The 15,749-nt window shown below is 36.8% G+C and overlaps 1 pseudogene; it reads right to left on the bottom strand.

Annotated features, from left to right (window-relative positions):
- The window catches only part of LOC132544762 (serine-rich adhesin for platelets-like), a 54,810-nt pseudogene extending 41,414 nt beyond the window's left edge, over positions 1-13,396 (bottom strand).
- Between the last annotated feature and the right edge of the window lie 2,353 nt (positions 13,397-15,749).

Genomic DNA, 15,749 nt, shown 5'->3' with positions numbered 1-15,749 from the left:
GGGATTCAACTCAACACCTTTCCACTTCAGATCAAGGAATTGAACACAAGAAAGAGCACGTTACCACTATACAACCAGATATTTTTTTTTTTTTTTTTTAAATATCAGAGAGATAGAAATTACAAGTATAGGTAGAAACACATGAAATCGATTAATAGTAACCGTTTTGCATTTTTCTACCTAGCGAGGTGTTAGAGGTATGACCTATGTGGTAGAAAGATACCCAAATATCCAGATCGAATTAAACATTTGCCATCCTCTAAGCACGTAAAAAAGATTTACATAGCGCTACTTAATATTTTTCAGTTTATTAAATGTCTGCCAAAGTTCCGTACTAATTGTTAACATTAATAGACGTCAGGAGTAGGCACAACACGAAGCAGTTCTGGTCCAATCCACGATTCATCTGTGCTAAGAGTTGTTTACACGTTTCGTGATCGGCGACCGGAACATTTCCATCAAGCTATGTCTGTTTAGTTATTATTATTGTCAGTGATAAATACTTGAACATTTTCATATAGTAAAGAATAAATAATTTTAATAGGATTTCACGTTTTTGTCACTGCATTGGTCATATGAAGAGATAGTCTACGGATGATAGAGCCACAGATGGCAGATCTTATAGTGTTATCATACTGAAATGTCAAAACCCGTACAGGGCATCCCATCCTGTCGTATTATACTGTTAATCCTGTTCACTGCTGGGTGACAAGCAGCACATGCAACATGCCATTTTTATGATTTTGGTTTATCACTCGGGATCAGAATCGCATTACCCTCCAGATGTTTCACGAACTGGTCCACGTGGTGTCCCTCGATTCTGTATAATGGATTATGTAAGTGATAAGCACCATTCAGAACAAAGGTTTGTAGAAGTGAGGACCACCTTTCCAAACGCTGAATTTTACAGGTAAATAGAACCGTTCAGAACCAATATTGTACACGTGAATAACATATGTCTGTACACTAGATTGTAGAAGTGAACATCACCATTACAAGCATGTACTGTACTCGTAAATGGCACCTTTCTATACACTGGATTGTACAAGTAAATAACACCGTTCACAACCAAGGATTGTACAAGTATATAACACAGTTCACAACCAAGGATTGTACAAGTATATAACACAGTTCACAACCAAAAGGATTGTACAAGTATATAACACAGTTCACAACCAAGGATTGTACAAGTATATAACACAGTTCACAACCAAGGATTGTACAAGTATATAACACAGTTCACAACCAAAAGGATTGTACAAGTATATAACACAGTTCACAACCAAGGATTGTACAAGTATATAACACAGTTCACAACCAAAAGGATTGTACAAGTATATAACACAGTTCACAACCAAGGATTGTACAAGTATATAACACAGTTCACAACCAAGGATTGTACAAGTATATAACACAGTTCACAACCAAGGATTGTACAAGTATATAACACAGTTCACAACCAAGGATTGCACAAGTAAATATACCACAACCAAGGATTGTACACACCACAACCAAGGATTGTACAAGTGAATAACACCGTTCACAACCAAGGATTGTACAAGTAAATATCACCACAACCAAGGATTGTACAAGTATATAACACCGTTCACAACCAAGGATTGTACAAGTAAATAACACCTTTCACAACCAAGGATTGTACACGGAAATGACACCGTTCACAACCAAGGATTGTACACGGAAATGACACCGTTCACAACCAAGGATTGTACAAGTATATAACACCGTTCACAAACAAGGATTGTACAAGTATATAACACCGTTCACAACTAAGGATTGTACAAGTGAATAACACCACAACCAAGGATTGTACAAGTATATAACACCGTTCACAACCAAGGATTGTACAAGTGAATAACACCGTTCACAACCAAGTATTGTACAAGTATATAACACCGTTCACAACCAAGGATTGTACAAGTAAATAACACCAAGTGAATAACACCATTCACAACCAAGGATTGTACACGGAAATGACACCGTTCACAACCAAGGATTGTACACGGAAATGACACCGTTCACAACCAAGGATTGTACACGTAAATGACACCGTTCACAACTAAGGATTGTACAAGTGAATAACACCACAACCAAGGATTGTACAAGTATATAACACAGTTCACAACCAAGGATTGTACACGTTAATGACACCGTTCACAACCAAGGATTGTACAAGTAAATATCACCACAACCAAGGATTGTACAAGTAAATTTCACCACAACCAAGGATTGTACAAGTGAATAACACCGTTCACAACCACGGATTGTACACACCACAACCAAGGATTGTACAAGTAAATAACACCACAACCAAGGATTCACAACCAAGGATTGTACAAGTATATATCACCACAACCAAGGATTGTACAAGTAAATAACACCTTTCACAACCAAGGATTGTACAAGTATATAACACCGTTCACAACCAAGGATTGTACAAGTAAATAACACCGTTTACAACCAAGGATTGTACAAGTATATAACACCGTTCACAACCAAGGATTGTACAAGTATATAACACCGTTCACAACCAAGGATTGTTCAAGTGATTAACACCGTTCACAACCAAGGATTGTACAAGTATATAACACAGTTCACAACCAAGGATTGTACAAGTATATAACACAGTTCACAACCAAAAGGATTGTACAAGTATATAACACAGTTCACAACCAAGGATTGTACAAGTATATAACACAGTTCACAACCAAGGATTGTACAAGTATATAACACAGTTCACAACCAAAAGGATTGTACAAGTATATAACACAGTTCACAACCAAGGATTGTACAAGTATATAACACAGTTCACAACCAAAAGGATTGTACAAGTATATAACACAGTTCACAACCAAGGATTGTACAAGTATATAACACAGTTCACAACCAAGGATTGTACAAGTATATAACACAGTTCACAACCAAGGATTGTACAAGTATATAACACAGTTCACAACCAAGGATTGCACAAGTAAATATCACCACAACCAAGGATTGTACTAGTAAATATCACCACAACCAAGGATTGTACAAGTGAATAACACCGTTCACAACCAAGGATTGTACAAGTAAATATCACCACAACCAAGGATTGTACAAGTATATAACACCGTTCACAACCAAGGATTCACAACCAAGGATTGTACACGGAAATGACACCGTTCACAACCAAGGATTGTACACGGAAATGACACCGTTCACAACCAAGGATTGTACAAGTATATAACACCGTTCACAAACAAGGATTGTACAAGTATATAACACCGTTCACAACTAAGGATTGTACAAGTGAATAACACCACAACCAAGGATTGTACAAGTATATAACACCGTTCACAACCAAGGATTGTACAAGTGAATAACACCGTTCACAACCAAGTATTGTACAAGTATATAACACCGTTCACAACCAAGGATTGCACAAGTAAATATCACCACAACCAAGGATTGTACAAGTAAATATCACCACAACCAAGGATTGTACAAGTGAATAACACCGTTCACAACCAAGGATTGTACACGGAAATGACACCGTTCACAACCAAGGATTGTACACGGAAATGACACCGTTCACAACCAAGGATTGTACAAGTATATAACACCGTTCACAACCAAGGATTGTACAAGTATATAACACCGTTCACAACTAAGGATTGTACAAGTGAATAACACCACAACCAAGGATTGTACAAGTATATAACACCGTTCACAACCAAGGATTGTACAAGTGAATAACACCGTTCACAACCAAGTATTGTACAAGTATATAACACCGTTCACAACCAAGGATTGCACAAGTAAATATCACCACAACCAAGGATTGTACAAGTAAATATCACCACAACCAAGGATTGTACAAGTGAATAACACCGTTCACAACCAAGGATTGTACAAGTAAATATCACCACAACCAAGGATTGTACAAGTAAATAACACCACAACCAAGGATTGTACAAGTGATGAGAACCGTTTACAACCAAGGATTGTACAAGTAAATATCACCACAACCAAGGATTGTACAAGTAAATAACACCTTTCACAACCAAGGATTGTACAAGTATATAACACCGTTCACAACCAAGGATTGTACAAGTAAATAACACCGTTTACAACCAAGGATTGTACAAGTATATAACACCGTTCACAACCAAGGATTGTACAAGTATATAACACCGTTCACAACCAAGGATTGTACAAGTGAATAACACCGTTCACAACCAAGGATTGTACAAGTATATAACACCGTTCACAACCAAGTATTGTACAAGTGAATAACACCGTTCACAACCAAGGATTGTACAAGTATATAACACCGTTCACAACCAAGGATTGTACAAGTATATAACACCGTTCACAACCAAGGATTGTACAAGTATATAACACCGTTCACAACCAAGGATTGTACAAGTATATAACACCGTTCACAACCAAGGATTGTACAAGTGATTAACACCGTTCACAACCAAGGATTGTACAAGTATATAACACCGTTCACAACCAAGGATTGTACAAGTGATTAACACCGTTCACAACCAAGGATTGTACAAGTGAATGACACTGTTTAGTGAAACAATGGACTCAGCTGCAACATACAAGTGTTTCGTCCTTTTAGGAGTTTTCAGTGATATTAGGGGATCTACAATCTTGGGAGGTGTCGGTGGATATTTAAATTTATCGAATTCTAAAAATCTGTTAGGGTCACCTCATCGGTTTAACGGTTATCATATTTTAAAATTCAATATGTAATGATATAAAGATGAACTCTTCAATCTATTTACTGAAAAATATATTTCATAGCATGTTTTTACATGTATGCTGCTCTCGGTTGCCATTAAAACCAGATCGAAATAAACACATGCTTTGGTGAATAACTTCTGTGATATATACCGGCCATACTCTTAACAAACTCGTCAATACCAGGAAATCATCGCAGATTCTAGAATTCTCAATTACATGTAGTTTCAAATGGTGATAACTAGAGAAAAATTAAATGGTCCTCCGTTGGATATTATAGATAAACATGCATGTATCACAGATTTTAACGAGTGCGTAGCAATCAAAATATTTCAAGATCAGTCGTATAAATATATATATATGTATATATATATACACAACACCCACCCATACATACCCACATACACCCTCACACACATACACACACACACACACACCATCACACACACACACACACACACACACACACACACACACACACACACTCTCTCTCTCTCTCTCTCTCTCTCTCTCTCTCTCTCACTCTCTCTCTCTCACACACACACACACACACACACACACACACACACACACACACCCACTCTCTCTCTCTCTCACACACACACACACACACACACACACACACACACACACACACACACACACACACACACACACACACACTCTCTCTCTCTCTCTCTCTCACACACACACACACACACACACACACACACTCTCTCTCTCTCACACACACACACACATATATACTGTGTTTATCAAAACTTCAGATTTTGATTGAGCTCGCAGGAAATTTTGTTAAATTTCTTGCTTGTAATTTGTGTGACAATTGTATTTTTGCCTAAATAAGTATTTTTTTTAATTGTTAAAAACCTGATTTAGTAGATAGGAGTCAACAAAATCTTATCAAAATACAGATCCTAATTCTCGCTAAAGATCTGACAATATCCGAGAAGTGTGGTGAATTTTTTTCAAATTAAACTACCGCTTACCAAATTTTGAGAATGACTGAAAGCGTGTTGCGTTTAGTCATTTCGTCACAGCATGTCGACAACAGATAGATAGAGCATACATACCTGTCAATCTAATGAAAATACTGATTCCCTTTCGTACTCCTACGCGGAGAGTAACAGAACGATAATTAAGACCCAAACTTTAATTAGATCAGAGTCAAAATCCATGAATTGTCGTATCATTTCATCAAAAGACTTAACATCACTGTAAATTTATAGAATTTCGATTAACGTAGCTTTTATTAACTTGAATTATGGGACTAATGTCCCTCCCCATGGACATTCATGACTCGATCTTTCGATCATTTTTCATTTGCCGCAAGAATGTAAAATTTGTCTGATGTCCTATTGTATATATAACTAAATTTGGGATTATTATGTTTTCTTTAACTACACAACAATTTCTTAACGACTCGCTCGAAAAGCTGTCGTTTAGCCTCGAGTTATTAATCCGCCTAACGAGGGGGTTATGTACTCTTATCTTCCTGCAAATACAAAAACAGTTTGATATTATCTTTAAAAGAACACTAAATACTGTTGTTTGGCCCCTTGTCATTAAATTGTTACGCGGTCGGGTGTCTCGCTGTTGTGTTCAGATTATGATATTTCAGGGTGATGACACTATATAAAAACGCGTTCGGATGACCTCATCATCCATAGATAACGTATTTAAATTATTTTAGCATGGTTGCAGAACTACAACCACATACAAACCTTTTTTTAAACGTAGAAGTTTGGGAAAAAATGTCCTGATTGTGTATCGAGGGTTTTGTGTTGTTTTTGTGACTTTCCAGAATATCCACTTTTTACCTTTCAAGACTTTGAATTCTGTTTGTAAGGTCTTTTCGTTTTGTTTTATGTCATATACGCATTTATCTTCATATTTTTCTTTAATAACTGTCTCATTTAGAGTGGTTGTATACTTGTACTTAATTCTGTTAATGAGGCAGTCGTGATTCGCGAATCGTAAACGTGAAAATTCGCACGGTTATTGCTGCAATGTTAACAATTCGTAAAGCTTTGTGCCTTGATACGTCACAACTATTATGCACATACTAAATCATTTGTACATCAAAGTAGATACACATATAACAACACCTGGGTCGTCACTTAAGGGCGTATACTTTTGACAAGCATTATTAGTCAACAAAATTGTATTTAGTCTATCAGCACCCAAAAACCAAATGGCAGGCTATTCAAATTACGTTGCGTCCTTGATAGGTCGACAGTACTTACTCCAGTATACCTGTGGATTGCATTCACAGTCCTTACCTACTTAAGTATACCTGTGGATTGCATTCACAGTCCTTACCTAGACAAGTATACCTGTGGATTGCATTCACAGTCCTTACTTATACAAATATACCTGTGGATTGCATTCACCATCCTTACCTACACAAGTATAACTGTGGATTGCATTCATAAACCTTATCTACACAGGTATACCTGTGGATTGCATTCACAGTCCTTACCTACACAAATATACCTGTGGATTGCATTCACAGTCCTTACCTACACAAGTATACCTGTGGATTGCATTCACAATCCTTACCTACACAAGTATACCTGTGGATTGCATTCACAGTCCTTACCTACACAAGTATACCTGTGGATTGCATTCACAGTCCTTACCTACACAAGTATACCTGTGGATTGCATTCAGGATCCTTACCTACACAAGTATACATGTGAATTGCATTCACAGTCCTTACTTACTCACGTATAAATGTGGATTGCATTCACAGTCCTTACCTACTCACGTATAAATGTGGATATCATTCACAGTCCTTACCTACTCACGTATACCTGTGGATTGCATTCACGGTCCTTACCTACACAAGTATACCTGTGGATTGCATTCACAGTCCTTACCTACACAAGTATAACTGTGGATTGCATTCACAGTCCTTACCTACACAAGTATACCTTTGGATTGCATTCACTGTCCTTACCTACACAAGTATACCTGTGGATTGCATTAACAGTCCTTACCTACACAAATATCCTCCACGGAAACCCACGAGACTCGGCTCTCGTTGTTTGATTAAATTCGACGATGATAATATAAATATATATAGGACACTAAGCGGACATTTTTATCACGCTGTGATGATTCCCGCATAGACGAATGACTGACCTTGACCCTGGCGAAAACTGGTCATCCTGGTCGGCCCTGGTGCCTTACAATACTGTGTGGAAACCACTCCTGACTAACTAGCTAAAGCTGAGAGCCCGCCATGTGAAGCTACAATAAGTGAATTAATACAAATATTTAAACATATCACCCACATTTCCATAATTCCTTAACATCTAGCATAACATAAATCCTGAATACTTATCTAATTTACCTTATTAAATCAACCATGATGTAAACTATCTGTTACAAACACTAAATATCTTTTAAATACGTAATGATAATGTGTGGCTCCAATTTATTCACAAAATAACATAACATCGCACAATACGTAACTAACACCTCATGGCTTCCATACATTTTCCACCCTAACACATACTTGCTACGTTCAACACAGCGACAATAGAACAGGGCTTCCATACTTTTGTGAATACGTTAAATCCACGATACAGGCTACATAATTACATATTTAACAATCAAGTATGTATCTATATCCCATATACAATAGCAGTACATACACTTTATGAAGTTAACATAAACACGACATAAATATAACTTATTTCGCTAACATAATAAACAATGGTCACGGCTGACTGGAGCGAACAACTACCTAGATTGTATGACACAAAGCGGAAATAGAATGAAAGGAAACTTCTCACAGTCTGTCTTCTGTGCCTGTTTCACGTGCTGTAAAACAGCGATGAATCCATATCAGGTTCACTAACAAAATAAACAATGTCTGTTATTGTCAACAGTTCACCTCGTGCACGTCTACCCGTGACGTATTTTCGCCCAACATCGGTGCCTAACTATTAAGGCTAATTACCTAGTAATCAGATAATGGTTGTCGGATACTATCACAATCAGATAATGGTTGTCGGTTACTATCACAATCACATAATGGTTGTCGGATACTGTCACAATCAGATAATGGTTGTCGGATACTATCACAATCAGATAATGGTTGTCGGATGCTGTCACAATCAGATAATGATGGTCGGATACTATCACAATCATATAATGGTTGTCGGATACTGTCACAATCATATAATGGTTATCGGATACTGTCACAATCAGATAATGGTTGTCGGATACTATCACAATCATATAATGGTTGTCGGATACTATCACAATCAGATAATACTGTTCGGATACTGGCACAATCAGATAATGGTTGTCGGATACTGTCACAATCATATAATGATGGTCGGATACTATCACAATCATATAATGATTGTCGGATACTGTCACAATCAGATAATGATGGTCGGATACTATCACAATCATATAATGGTTGTCGGATACTGGCACAATCAGATAATGGTTGTCGGATACTATCACAATCATATAATGTTTGTCGGATACTGTCACAATCAGATAATGGTTGTCGGATACTATCACAATCATATAATGATTGTCGGATACTGTCACAATCATATAATGATTGTCGGATACTGTCACAATCAGATAATGATGGTCGGATACTATCACAATCATATAATGGTTGTCGGATACTGTCACAATCAGATAATACTGTTCGGATACTGGCACAATCAGATAATGGTTGTCGGATACTGTCACAATCATATAATGGTTGTCGGATACTAGCACAATCTTATAATGGTGACCGGATCGCAATCGAGGTTATTGCAGTAATTGATACAGACATACAGACAAAGTACTGAAATTACTTAAAGGCTAAACACGTTGATACATATAACCAAGGAATAAAGAAACACAGGATGACATTATTTTCAATATCTTGCGAACGCATTGTTACAAAACAATGAAAATCAGTCAAGCTACTCTCTAGGTTACAGCACACATGGTCCTGTATGGATTGTTGCATTATTGTATTGTGTAACGATGTCTTCCTAAGAAAGCACGAAACGGGAAAATTTTGTGCACAGCAGTGTTATGGCATTGAGTTACACCGCTCTTTATACCATAGGTAGTCTTCATAGAGACACATCATTTCCCGATTTGTTGGTTAATTTCTGATAGCATTAAACAATGGCACGGCTGACGGAAGTTCAGAGGAGTCAGACCATTGCTATGATTATGTAAGGTCAAAGGTTAATACAGTTTGCCAGGACATTTTGGTGTCCATATTTGCACCCTTGTTAGGCTGGGCGAGTTGCTGACAGACCTAGGTCTGGGAGTCCGCGCGTGTCAAAACGTCAGGACAGGTTTATTCGTCTCGCGCATTTGCACAATCGGCACCTTACTGCCACTGAAACTGCCCTTCATATCATAGGTACTCATAATCGTCCTATCCCTGCAAAACCTGTAAGGAAACGATTGCGGGAATTGTTGTGCGGGCACATCGTCCGTTTGTTTGTCTGTCTGTCCCTTAACGCTGCTCGTCGCCAGAGTCGTATGGTTTTGATTGCGGTGCATGCCCCAAGAATATTCCTATTGAGGCAGTGGAGGCGGGTTTGTTTACTGATGAGTCCCGTTTCACCCTGTTTCGAGTAGGCGTTCGACGTCGTGGAGAACATTTTGTTGACTGATGCTTAGTAGAGAAGGATAGGTTTGGGGGTGAATCGGTTTTGGTGTGGGGAGGAATCTCACGTAGAGTTAAATCACAACTGGTTGTGGTAGCGGGAAATTTAACTGCCGCTATGTATAGAGATGAGATCCTCTAACCTCATATTGTTTCATTATTGCAGCAAAACAGCCTCACATTCCAACGGATAACGCTCGGTCCCATGTATCGAGGATCTGTCGCGACTTTCTCACGAACAAAATGTGAGATGACTATCGCTGTAAAAAATTGAAATTTTGAATACATTTTCCATGAGGTCAATGGAATTTGTGCAAAATGTACAGTTTACGAAAACAATTCAAAGTTCTAAATCAAGAAATTGCCACGGACATTGGTATTGGATATTAAACCCAGAACAAAACTTTTATAAATGGTTAATTAGCCACTGTAACAACCTGCGTTGACATCATCCAAGTTCCGAAACGTGATAGGATGGAGTTAGATTCAAAGTCCATGGTAATAGTAAGTAGCAATAGACGGTCAATTCCGATCTGTAAATACAGTGGGCTGTGTTAATCATTGAAAAATATCTCCATTATAAATGACTTTTTTAAAAAAAACTTACATTTTCAGCTGTTTAATAATGACAGGATTCATTTTAATCTCTTTCACGTTGGATATCACAACAGAGAAGTCATGTGCACTTGTCTGCACGTGTATAGGCGGAAGTTAACACTGACATATTAGTATAAGGAGTCCGCATTTGGTCTTTTGACTACAGATTTATAATTTAGTAAAATCGGCCTCATTGCTGATTACGTAGCATATTGGTGAGTCTTATGCTTGTATAATTACTACTCGTCATATTAAGGATAGTATTATCTTATCAAAATGAGTAGAGAAAGAACGTTATTTTTTGGCAATACACACTTTCCGATCACATGCAATACGCAGTTGGGGCCTCCGTTTGTGTCAGCTGACGCGCACACGAGGTGACAGCAGGGCATGGAAGACACCAGGTTTGTATATAATATTGCGTGACGCTTATGTGTTATATATACAGTCATTAAACGATTATGGGATGAAATATACTTTGAAATTGATTTTATTCCCGACCTAATTAACATATCACGAGATGACGCCGCTCTCATGTGTATTACACATAGTTACCCGAGTACCGTTTACGTTTGAGGAAAAGTTATCTTAAACAATTTTACAAATATCAACATTGTTCAAGCATAATAGTCATATCAACAATACATCTGCTGATATCGCTAACGCATTGCTAAGGCAGTAGTGCATAACGCATCACGATTACTCGATTGTGCTTGTGTTTAAAAAAATATGTATATATACACGTGTGCTGATCTGTCGTTCTCGGTAGAATAAAATAGTCATATGTGTCATATATTGGGGGCTCGTGATCCCCAGCTGACACAAACTACAACAACACACCTGTAAGCATTACACTGAGAACGAGGTTGTCTTTATTTGCATCACGTGATACAGCCAATATACAAAAGTGGCGCTAACATCAGGACTGTTGGACCAAAATACTGATGATCCTTTATCATTTTTAATCATGGTTCTCTAAACTAACAAACAACACCGAAAAACACTGCATTAACTTTTTTTAATAAATATATTTTTTTAAATAATTTCTTCCATATCAGTTTAACAGCATATGTATAAAACAATATCAAAAATATCAAATCCAACATATTTGTATTTCACAGATTACACAAAAATGTATATGAAAATTGATGATATATGTAAATGATACATAAGATTTCTAACACTCAAGTATCTTTAACTTTTTTAAATTAAAGGAATAAATATGACTTCATCACAACCAAGTCGTAATATATACCGGAATAAGTGTTTTATCATTGACCTTAGTAAGCATATTACATATGCCTTACATATACCTTCAGGTGAAAACCGGAATATTAGCAATGACACCACAGTATACCATAACGAACTTCGTGTTTGGCAATAACATTCTATTACATTTGACACTTAAGATGACAAGTTATAATTCTAAATATTGAGTTTGAAACATAAATGAGCAAATATTATGAAACATATAAGGTATAATATTTCAGAATACAGTGCTTCGTAAAGAGTTCAAGCCTTCAGGGTGACGCTTTAAGTCCTAAAAAGTCCTAATGTCATTTTCCAAAACTAATGTTGGGGGACATCGACTTCAAAACAGTTGTCATGCTGTCTAGATATGCAGACATACGTTTTGCGGCGGGATCATCACGTTTAGACTGTCACAGATTGTTTTCATTGACCAATCTCAGTGTCGCGTCTCGAATAACTTAGAATTGTTGTTAAGTAAAATTTTATAAAGTACAAATTGATCAGTTCTCAAAATTAATTTTCAGTGAAATATATTAAGATTGAAAATATATCTACTTACAAACGGATTTCTTGCATGCCTTTAAGATAATGTATCATCTTTCACTATGCAGCAACATTCGGCAGGTGTTGCAACACTGCATTAAAATATGTTATGTCTGAATTCTATTTTATGAATACGCAATATAAGTTTATTTCCGTCACATAAATGAACACACACACATACACACACACACACACTCTCTCTCTCTCTCTCTCTCTCTCTCTCTCTCTCTCTCTCTCTCTCTCTCTCTCTCTCTCTCTCTCTCTCTCTCTCTCTCTCTCGCTCTCTCTCTCTCTCGTACGTGTCTGTTTTCTTCATTACGTAAAACATGCATAGCTCATTGTTATATAACACAGGCACATCCTTCACAGCGATGTATGATATCAGATACTAGTATTTGCATAACTTAGCGGAATATCATTATGGAAACATTTGCTTTATTTGATCGAAAATCTGCCAAGATACTGCTGATCCTAACACCATTCGGTAGACGTCATCTTACATCCTATGTTTAACTTGCGACTTCCGGTGACCTCAATAAATCCACATTCACCGGAAGTCTTGTCATCTGTGTTAATGTCGCCTGTTGCTTCGCGAACTGCCATGTCCTGCCTCCTGTAAAAAGCCAATCTTATCAGTAAAACATGAAACAAATAAAAAAATATTTTTGTACGTGAATTTATATCCTCGTCGCTTGAAACTTAACCTACACGTTTAAAATACGCCTAAAACACACCAATCTGTAAAGGGAAAAGGGATGGCCAATTTCAGTATCATGTAACTGGTTGGAAGGTCCTGTTGGGTTCCTCCATGAAATGTGAGTCGGAACTGAAGTATTAGTTACATAACAGTATGATGCTACCTAGTTTGTGAATAGCTGTTTTTTTTCCGGTAAATATATAGATTTAACTTCATCCTACCAAAAATCGAAATGCACCCATGCAGCATGGAAGAAATAAAAGAGTATTAGGCCAAAACACGCAAGCAGCCGATCGCTGCAAATATGAAATTTAACTTGATTTTCCGTGTTTTTCCCTTCTTACTAAATAAATGTGGTATCATTCAGATGGATGAAATATGTAACAATGTCCTTGACACCATTCATAGGTCACTGCCTATCTGTATCAAAGCGAGATATGATAACGAAATTATCGTCTTTAATTATTAAAGATATACAGTTTATGATATCAAAGCAAAAAGGCTATACCAACATCTAAACACATTTTTATTTTATATTTAAAAGCGATGAAAGAAAATAAAGACATGGGAAAAGTACAGGGAGGATAAGATCGTGTGAAGTCACTGAGGGAGCGATTCTTCAAAGACGACCCCAATCATTTACATCTCATTCAACTCGAGCATGTCACGTCTACATCTAACCATTACATGCTGAACCAGAAGGATCATTGACAAGGATCTAAAATACTTTATTATTGAACCGGTATATTTCATTTAACTATTTCGACGTGTGATTCAATTCTTTTGTTCAAATTGCTTTTATAACGTATCAGTAAACAAACTGACAAAAAAACACTTACGGAAGCTGAGGAGCTGAAATAGTAGTTCATATCGTCTTCACGTTTTCGATCTCGTTTTCTTCGAGCTAAAATATAGATATACCAATAACAGTCAGGTTTACCATGCCTTACTATGATACAGTAACACTACACAATACCATTTGTTTTTTTGTTTTTTTTGTTTTTTGTTTTTTTGTTTTTTTGTTTTTGTTTTTTTTGTTTTCTAACCTTTTGTAAAACTTAAGACAGAAAAAAAAATATCCACTTCGTACAAATTTGAGAGAAAAACATTCATCTAAACAAGTAAATGAAAATGACAGTTTTACATCACAAAAACACTTGTTTCATTTAGAGAAACGCCATACTTACATTGCTTTTGATCAATGTAATTATGATACGGTGAATATCCTAATGAAGCCGGCATGGATTTCTCCGAACCATTTAAGTCCAAACCGTCGTTATAGTAAAACGACGGTTGATGGTTCCAGCTGTATGAGTTAGCCTTAAATCGAGTTGGTAGGGCGGTCGATGAACCAGGTGGCCTAACGTGATTATAAAAGTAAGCAGTCATGATCACACAAGCAAAACATACGTCTATATATTATTTAGAATAAAACAACTTTGCAGTTTTTTTCTTGAAAGCCATAATGAACATTAGTACAATAAAGGGAGCAGATGATCTTGCTACCAGTACACGTGTGTGGGGAAGTTGGCCGCAGTTTCATTTTCACCTTTAACTACTACGAAAATAGTTTCTAATTCAACATCAAACTTTATTCCATCTTTGTATTTTAATGGCGAAAAAACCCTTTACGAATGTTTTTGTTTTGCTTTTTTTATCGTATACAATATATGATGCATTTAACATCAGTAATCTTCTTGAAGATGAAATATTGTCTGAACTTCTTTTGGTAAATTTGTCAAGTACACCGATGAAAATGACAGTTTTAACTCTGATCCAAAAACACTTGTTTCATTTAACAACATGTGATACCATTTTTCTTTTGTATCATAACGAGCAACAGGAAAGGCACAATGCCGAAACAACACGTGTTATGATTTAATATCCTAATGAAGTGGGATGGATTTAACATCTGAACTTTAAGTCTAAACCGTCGTTATAGTAAAACGACGGTTGATGGCCAAATGTATGAGTTAGCCTTAAATCGAGTTGGTAGGGCGGTCGAAACCAGGTGGCCTAACGTGATTGTAAAAGTAAGCAGTCATGATCACACAAGCAAAACATACGTCTATATATTATTTAGAATAAAACAACTTTGCAGTTTTTTTCTTGAAAGCCATAATGAACCATTAGTACAATAAAGGGAGCAGATGATCTTGCTACCAGTACACGTGTGTGGGGAAGTTGGCCGCAGTTTCATTTTCACCTTTAACTACTACGAAAATAGTTTCTTATTCAACATCAAACTTTAGTCCATCT

This window comes from Ylistrum balloti, unplaced genomic scaffold, assembly GCF_031769215.1.
Source record: "Ylistrum balloti isolate Yb309-2 unplaced genomic scaffold, AGI_CSIRO_Ybal_v1 Utg369590, whole genome shotgun sequence".
In the NCBI taxonomy this organism is placed as follows: Eukaryota; Metazoa; Mollusca; class Bivalvia; order Pectinida; family Pectinidae; genus Ylistrum; species Ylistrum balloti.
Note: the sequence above shows the minus strand (reverse complement) of the source record. Positions and strands in the feature narration are given on the sequence as shown.